Genomic DNA, 8,537 nt, shown 5'->3' with positions numbered 1-8,537 from the left:
ATAAATGAAGTTCTTGAATTTTTTTAAACAAACATATATATTATAAAAAATTCCTTGGAGGTCCTTTAAGCTTTCAAAATGAGAAGCTCTGAGAAATGCCTCCTTCCCTCACACTTGCGATGGCTGGGCCAATTGCACTTGAAATATTCTTTTACTCCACCTACACATTTAACGATTATCAATTAGTAAATTTAACAACTGAGACCTTTAGAGTTTGTTTATTTATTTATTTCAAATGGCAGAGGTGAATTGGTATTGGCAGAGGTGAATTGACATGTTAAAAACCAAAAACACAGGAACAAAACAAGAAAGTAAAAAGTCATTTCCTCAGGAGCGCTCTTGCTTCCCAATATCGCTCGGTAGACGACGACCCGCGGAGGGCCCTGCAGCACAGGATGTGGCTGCCATCCAAAACAGCTTGGCTCATGCACAGAGAACAATAGGGATCAGGTGCCAGCCCTAAACGAAACAGGTGCGCGGCTAGGCAGTCATGTCCGGTATACAGTCGAAACACGCCGGAAACTACAGATCTCTTAGCCGTCAAAAAACGTTACCAGGGTACACCACGAGGAGGTAGATCTGTAAGCGTAGTTTGTATAATATAAAATCTTCGTAAAACAAAATAAATCAATTTCATGGTGCCATAAAAATTTGATGGGAAGGGTATTTTAAAGTCGTAGAACGCGTGTTTTTCTGAAGAAAATAAATTTATTTTAAAATTAATAGTATCTCAAAATTACAGAAATTTTTATCCGAAAGTAAGAGCTGAGCAACAAAAAAACATAGGTTCAGAAATTTTCAGAATGATAAATTATCAATTTTTTATGCTTCGACCTAACCAGTTATTAATATTAGCATGTGCAAAAAAGTGTTAGTATCAAAATTTAATTACTAATTGGCTGCTGTTAGTTGTGAATAAATTTTCTATCTCGTCTAATTAAGGCTTAGTGGAAGCTTATTTTTTCGTCTTAGAATGTTTTATTTAAAAATCGTATTTCATTTCAGTTTTATTTATTAATTCCTCATAGATGATCCTAAAGATAGAGTTTTTTATGTTGATGCCTAGTCAGACCAATGTTCTAGAATAATATTTAATGCATAAAAATAATTATCATTTTTTAAAACTGCATCAAACATAAGTATGTCTTAATCAACAATAAACAAAAATTCCATATCAAATATATGATGATAAACTTGGATAAATGAACTACCATCCCACATTTGCGTTTCAAAAAACAATCGCAAATTTTACATTACAATGAGCATTTCGCAAATTTTAGTGCAAATCAAAAAGTGTGTTTATATTTTACAGTATTTGTACATTTTTATTACATTATTTATATGTTATTATGCCAGGATAAATTATTTTTTAATAGCTCGCTGTATCCAAGATTCATATGGTTAAAATATAATACAGATCATTGTACATATATTTTGATATTGTCAATAAACTACTGTAACGCATGAATACTTCGTAAACTGTAAGAAAGTTACATTTAAAAAAAAATTGTTTAGATAACCGAAACGTAAACCAGTTCTCGAAAGAACACTTTATACTTTAAAAATAGATCACTGTTATTATATTTACCTTAGCATGTTTGGTAAACTATAAAGAAATATAAATGCCAAGCGGCTCATGTATTATATTAAATTTGACAAATATTTTTCAGCCTGCATCACTTTAAAATAACAAATATTCTATGTTATTTATGTTATAGATATTCTCCTTTTTTTATTCAAGCAAAACGTTCCCTCAGCAGTGAGAGTAGCATTTATGATAATAAAAATAAATTTAAGCCGCCAGGAAATACTTCTAAAGCGTAACAGTGAATAGGGATAATAAATATTCTTGTATGACATCTGGATAGAATTATCGGCTTAAAAGCTTATTTTAGGGAAATCTCCCTACCATTTTAGTTTTACTTTTCAAATAAATCATACCTACTTGGTGATATTCGGTAAATTAAGATGCAATTAATAAGAAGGGAAAGACATTTTTTCATTCTAAACTGAAGAACACAACGATTTCAATGTCTTAATTTTCTTTGTGGCGATGATAGGTACTACTGAAAAAAGATATTCGAATAATACAGCAATGTCGCTGACTAAAAATAGTTGCCTCAAGCATGCACAAATAGAAAAAAAAAAGAAATCTTTAAAACAAATTCATATTTCTATTGGTGCTCAGATGTAAATAACGGAACTTGATTATTTGCCTTAAATATAAAAATCACAAAAATGTACTAAATATAACGAAATATATATAAATTTATTTACATTACAAANTTATTTATTTAATAATTTGCGAGTATATTTTACATATAATATCGAACACATGGTTTTCGAATGGGGGAGCGGGGGGGGGGCGCTAAAAGGGTATTGTGCCCCGGGCGCGAGTTAAGCTCGCTACGCCACTGCTTACATAGCAAAATCTAAGACAGATTAATGATAAAAGAACAATCCGTGTAATAAGTACATTTATTAGTTAGGAAATGAGTTGATACATTTTCATCACCATCAAATCTTAATTTTATAGCTAATAAGCTTAATTTTACAGCTAATTTTTTTATTAATAAGCGCGTGCATTTTTCTGATGTTACATTATTCTTGCAAATTATACTTCTGATGCTACATTATTCTTGCAAATTATACTGCTGATGCTACATTATTCTTGCAGTTCTTTTTTATCTCCTTTGAACTTTAAATAAATTTAAAATTTATGCTCATACATGTTTAAATGCGGCAACTTAAGCTTTTCTTTAATTGAATGCGCTAATTACGTTAAACTCATATACCAAATTATAGCAACAAAAATATGTAAAATATGGTTGTTCCAGGCATAGTTTGGAAAAAAAAAAACTTTTAAAAAATTTATTGTTTTTTTTCTGCTTAACTGAAGATTTTAGTGAAAAACAAAGTCTGAGTGGCTTTGTGGTGAGTTTAAAAATTTACTAAGGCACCGTTTAATACTTTTCTTATTTATACCCATTTTTTATTTATATGCCGCGACGCTTAAAACGATGCGTCGTTTCATTTCATTCATTCAATTCATTGAAGTCCCAATTCATTCTTTATGTAATGTTAAAATAGTTCGTTTATACGACGAAAAAGAGTCAGTTTCAGGAAACAAGTTTTTAGTTTTTCGTCGTTTTGTTTGTTTAAATACATAAATACTTCATCTGGATTCGAAAAAATTCTACGTGTGGTTAAATATCTAAAGTGAGGCTTTAAATATAATTTTTTTTTCCTCATTGTGGCTGATAAAAGACACAAAAAGTTTAGAAATTGAAAATAAAGAGAGTTTATTTCAGGGTCATTAAACAGATTGCTGGAAAGAAGTTTTTTTTTTAAATCAATAATATTAGATGTCAAATTAACAAGTGTATTACGATACCAAAATTAAAGTTTTACCGTGATTTCCACTGCTATGATTATACGTTGATTTAAATCGCTTCCTTGAAAGACGCATAACGTTGTTTTACTGAAACATAATTTAAAAATATGGCAACAATAGGAACCTGTTTATAAAGTACATTTTCCATTACAAATAAATTTATTTCATGATCTCGGAAAAGAAAACTAGTTCTGTACATACAACGAGTCATGGCCATGCTTCATAGTGAATACATTGCGCTTTGTTTAAATTGCCAAATGGTACCCCGTTTGTCTTACTAATCTCATCAAATCCTCACCTAAACTTTTGCCGTTATCAGAAATATTGCACTAAATAAAGTACAGCCATACATGCCACATTCATTAATATTTACCTCTTAACAAGCTTCATAAACAGGACTTTTTCTTAATATTAACCTTTCAAGTACACTTTTTACAACCCTTATGACCTGCATGAATCGAGATTGTTAATTATGGTACTATAGAAAATGAAGATGATGCTTTAGAAGAGGATTTATTATTATATATTTTTTTAGGTCAACTATTTTCTTCAGTTTTCATTTTTATTTGTTGAACGTGTCTTATTAGTAGGTTATAGGTTGAAATATTTATTTATTGAACTTCGATTAGAACCTCACTTATGCACGGATTCACTTTTAACCCTTGACTGTTCGCGTGGCGCGGAAGGCTCCAGTTCAGCCAGGTATTATATTATCCTTGTTTATAGCCACAACAAGGAAATGGTTTTCAGAAAGAAAAAGAAATAAACTGATCATAACAAGCATTTACAAGAAGTGTTGAATCATTTAAGGGTTGAAGAGAACTGAAATAAATAAAACATAACAGCGTTTATGAAATAAAATAAATGAAACATAAAGTTTGAGACAAAATATGTATGCCACTGAAAATCTAAAACACAAAATTCCTTAAATCCATTCAATTAGAATAGCATTACTGTCCTGATATTACTCTTAATTTAAACGTAAAACATCTTACTTACAAATTTCCCCACTTTTATGCCATTATAATATTTAGATGCTAAATTAAATTGGAATTAATTTTAAACAATAGCTATTGAAACTTAATCGTTAACAAAATCCTTTTAAAAGTATCATGATTTAAGTTTAGAAGCTTTGAAACTGAAGAGACAAAAAATAACATACAGTGATATACAGAACTAAGGCAAGACTCTAATGTCATGCCATTTAATAAGATTAAGATCAATTTCTTCCATCTTTTCCTGACACAATTAAGTGTCCGGTAAGGAATTAAGCAGTTGTATCTCCTTTGTATAAGGAATAAATATAAAACAACTAACTAAAACTTGATATTTAAAGCAAATAAAATTCCAAACTTTATATAGCATACTTCATGTTCAATGCATAATCAAACCAATGTATTAAAATATAAAAATCATTCACATATTTGTACCCAAAGAACTTCAAAACAATTCTTTAGTAAATCTATTACCTCCAATCATATTTTATACCATATTTCTACGTTATATAAATTACTTTAAGCCAGTTAACAAAATCTTATTGAATAAAATATTTTTCTTAAAAGTTTGAAAAGAAGAATTAGACAATAAGCACTAGAGCAGGGCCGGATTTAAGCTTGGCGGGGCCCTAAGCTACTGAAAATGATGGGGCCCTTTTNAATTGTTTTTTTTTTTCTTCTTTTTTTTTAAACGTTGCATTTCGCTTTGCTGCTCTATGACTTAAAAGCATGAAATTATGAAGGTGTGTCAAAAATAAGCAAGGAGTTAGAAAGAACATAAGAAAATACAATTTGATTATTAGTTTCATTTTTTTATAACCGCCGCTGAACAACCGACTTAATTTTGAGTTTACGACTACAAATGTTTAACTCCGTATAATATTGAATAATAATCTTATAATTTAGAACTCAATCCAGATGACAAGAGAATTGGATCAGTACCCAGAGGTATTGATTTGTTGTGAGAACTTAGAGGACTTTGTGACCACGGCAGATTTAACATGCACCAGTCACCATTTTATACATGGGTATTCTTCGGCCGGCTGGATTCGAAATCCCATTCTCACGAACACGAGTTCAACGCCCTACCAAACAGGCTATCCCGGCCAAATTATTAGTTTATTTTATAATAGTCATTGAACAGTCAACCCAATTTCGAGTTTACGACTACTAATGTTCCACTTATTAGACTTCTAATATTAAACTCAATTCAGAACACAAGGGAACTCCAGGATCAGTTATTGGAAGAAATTTTTGTCTTGAAGGGGGACGTTTTGATGGAACTGACCAGAATTTAAGTTACATGATGAGGAATACCACAAAAGCTTTCCACTGTCAGTCTGACAACAAGGGGACTCTAACCTATGATCCGTCTATCACTGAGGACATTTTACTTCGGTACAGTGGCTGGTATAAGCCGGGTGTAGAATTCGTATCGACCAGTCAACACTGGGATTCGAACTCAGTGCCCTTGAGTCCATCTTCACTGGGTAATAACTCTGCAGGAGGTACCAATTTTATTGATTTGCCAAATTTTAGTCATTTTCAAAATGTAAATAGAAATTCAATCGTAATTTTTGTAGAATAAAAAGATGGAAATAAACCGTTTTTCCTCTTAATCTGCAATGATTAATCAGAAGCAACCATGAGGGTTAGTGTGCAAAATGAACAGGGGGTGTAGCTTTCTAGTTTTTTAAATACTTGTTAAATTATTAGTTTTTAACATGCATACTTTAAAATAAATAAGAAATGCATTTTTCAGTGTTAAGAAATAGTAATTAAAAACTGTCATCAGCTGGAATAGAGCGAGCGATCTCACAGTTTTGTGTTAGATTTCATAATCATCAGCCCCAAATATACACACCTGCCTTGCGGATATTTTATTATTATTTTTTTTTTATTTTTTAATTTAATAAATGAAGTCATTTGGATACTTGACATTCTTGAACTGGATACTTTAAATGCTTGACATTCGTTATTACAGAATGAAAAGCTTTGAAAGACAAATATTAGTTAATGTTTAATATTTAATTAAAGAAAAAACATAACCCGTATTGAAATCTAACGAATTGTCTCTGATAAATTTTGTGGCAGTAAAAAAATTGAAGCCTGATACATGTCCTGATCTTTAAAACACTTTCTTTAAAACACAAGATTCTCCCACAGTCCTAGAAATGTTTTGCCCAGAAATCAGACAAAAGGGTGTTTTTGTGGAGAAGGACAAATGAGCCCACAGCAATTTAAAGAAGCTGAAAACATTTTCCACAGTGTAAAATTGAGGCGGCTATTTGACCACTCCATAGAGTCTAGAGTACCGCTTTTTAGGATCCATGGACTATTCCCATCACTGGTAGCTACGAAAGCTACAGGATATTTTCATCAGGAAAAAGGCCTTTTTATTGCTCTTTTGGTTAGAAAAGTGAAGAGTAACAATTATTTTATATTTGTAAACACTTCTATTAGATTTTGAAAAGCGTCCGCCAATGTAAAAAGGAAAAAAAAAATGTATTTTAGTTTTCAGAGGGCTCCAGCTTTGAATAAAACTTTAAAAAAAGAAGGAAAAGTTAGATCTGGGGGCCCTTGCCATCTCGGGGCCCCAAGCTACAGCTTATTTAGCTTATACGTAAATCCGGCCCTGCACTAGAGTATAAAATTAAATACCAATTTTTAAGCATAAACAGTTATAATCAGTTGCTAAGCAATTAGGAAACGATAGCTGTTTAAAATTTAATTGCTGGTATTCAATATATGAATTGACATAACGTAGGAACGTTTTAAAGAAATCATTTAAAGTATACCATCTAGTTTCAAAGAATCGCAGGAGAAATAAAATGGCATGCATAAGTATTTTGATTTAAAATGCATGTTTACACTATTTTTGTTTGATTAATTTATTTAATAAGTTTAATTTTTATTTTACATAGTATTTCTTGAGTAAATTGATTCATAAAAGTCTCACGATAAGTTATTTTTTTTAAAAAATCACGTGGTACCATTCAAATGTTTAACTTTGACATTTTCGTGTATATCTGAAACAACTTTCGTAAGCAAATTAAATCCATGTAATAAGCTGCATCAAAAGCTAGAAATTTTCATGCAATACAGAATCTTAAATTTCCTAAATGGTTACTATTTTTCGAATGGTATCGATATTGTTCAAATTGCAATATGGAAAAAGCCCCTTACTTTTTCACTACCACCCATTCCATAACACACACAGCAACTCGCCCTTCTCCGATGAGTGGGCAGATGGTCGGATGTAGACTTAAAATGAACTAGGTGTAACACACTAATGGAATAAAGGTGAAATGTTCGGGTCAAAACTGTGAAAGGAAAAAGTGAGAACACAGGGTCGCACGACCCACTGTACGGTTATGAATGCGTGGGTGGAGGCAACACTTTTTTTTTAAAACTATAAACCGGCTATTAAAGTAGTGTATTTGTTTACTCTCTTTCCTTCATCTTGGCGAACTTGTTCTCTTTGGCGCATTTTGAGAAAAGTAAATCATGTTTCAGTTTTGACAAGGTTATGGAATATTCTGCTAATTAAAAATATCTATCAGTAACGGGTTTTATTTCGGGGTTGTGTTTTATTTGTCAATACTTGTTTCATGACTGTTTTGCTTGTCATTTGCCTCTTTTTAATTCTATGATAGAACAAGTGAAATGATAGTTTGAAACATATTATTAATTCATAGGATTGCGATATTTTATTTTAGGCATTTTTTTTACACTTAAAAAAATAATGTGGAAAAAGTAAAATAAATACAGAATTCTTACATTTACTAAATAAGGAACATTCGTTCTAGTTTTTTTCTTTATTATTATATTATTTTTTGTTAGCAATGCTTAGTGATTCTTATAAATTCATTGCAGGCGATTTCGTAATATATATGTAATACAAAAATTAAATACTTTTGTATTAATAAAAGCATTAAAACTTCATTCCTTTTTATTAAATATCTTTAGTAAAGGATAAGGGTAGAAATTCTATTTTGGGACTTCAAGGCTAAAAACATGCCAATGAATAATAATTAGATTAATACTTCAAAAGAGAAGTTATTTTAAGATCTTTCACTTCCATATAAGGAAAGATTAAACGATTTGCTTTGAGTAATAAATAAATTGATGAGGCGTAAGAATACAGA

The 8,537-nt window shown here is 30.8% G+C and overlaps 1 long non-coding RNA gene across 1 annotated transcript in view; it reads right to left on the bottom strand.

The window, feature by feature from the left end:
* Positions 1-262: 262 nt before the first annotated feature.
* LOC139425713 (uncharacterized) overlaps positions 263-8,537 on the bottom strand; it is a 92,705-nt gene continuing 84,430 nt past the window's right edge. Inside the window, exon 3 of the long non-coding RNA XR_011636875.1 lies at positions 263-579. This is a non-coding gene — a long non-coding RNA (uncharacterized lncRNA). The remainder of the gene's footprint in view (positions 580-8,537) is intronic.

This window comes from Parasteatoda tepidariorum, chromosome 5, assembly GCF_043381705.1.
Source record: "Parasteatoda tepidariorum isolate YZ-2023 chromosome 5, CAS_Ptep_4.0, whole genome shotgun sequence".
Lineage (NCBI taxonomy): Eukaryota > Metazoa > Arthropoda > Arachnida > Araneae > Theridiidae > Parasteatoda > Parasteatoda tepidariorum.
The sequence above is the reverse complement of the archived record's forward strand: the minus strand, read 5'-3'. Positions and strand labels throughout refer to the sequence as shown.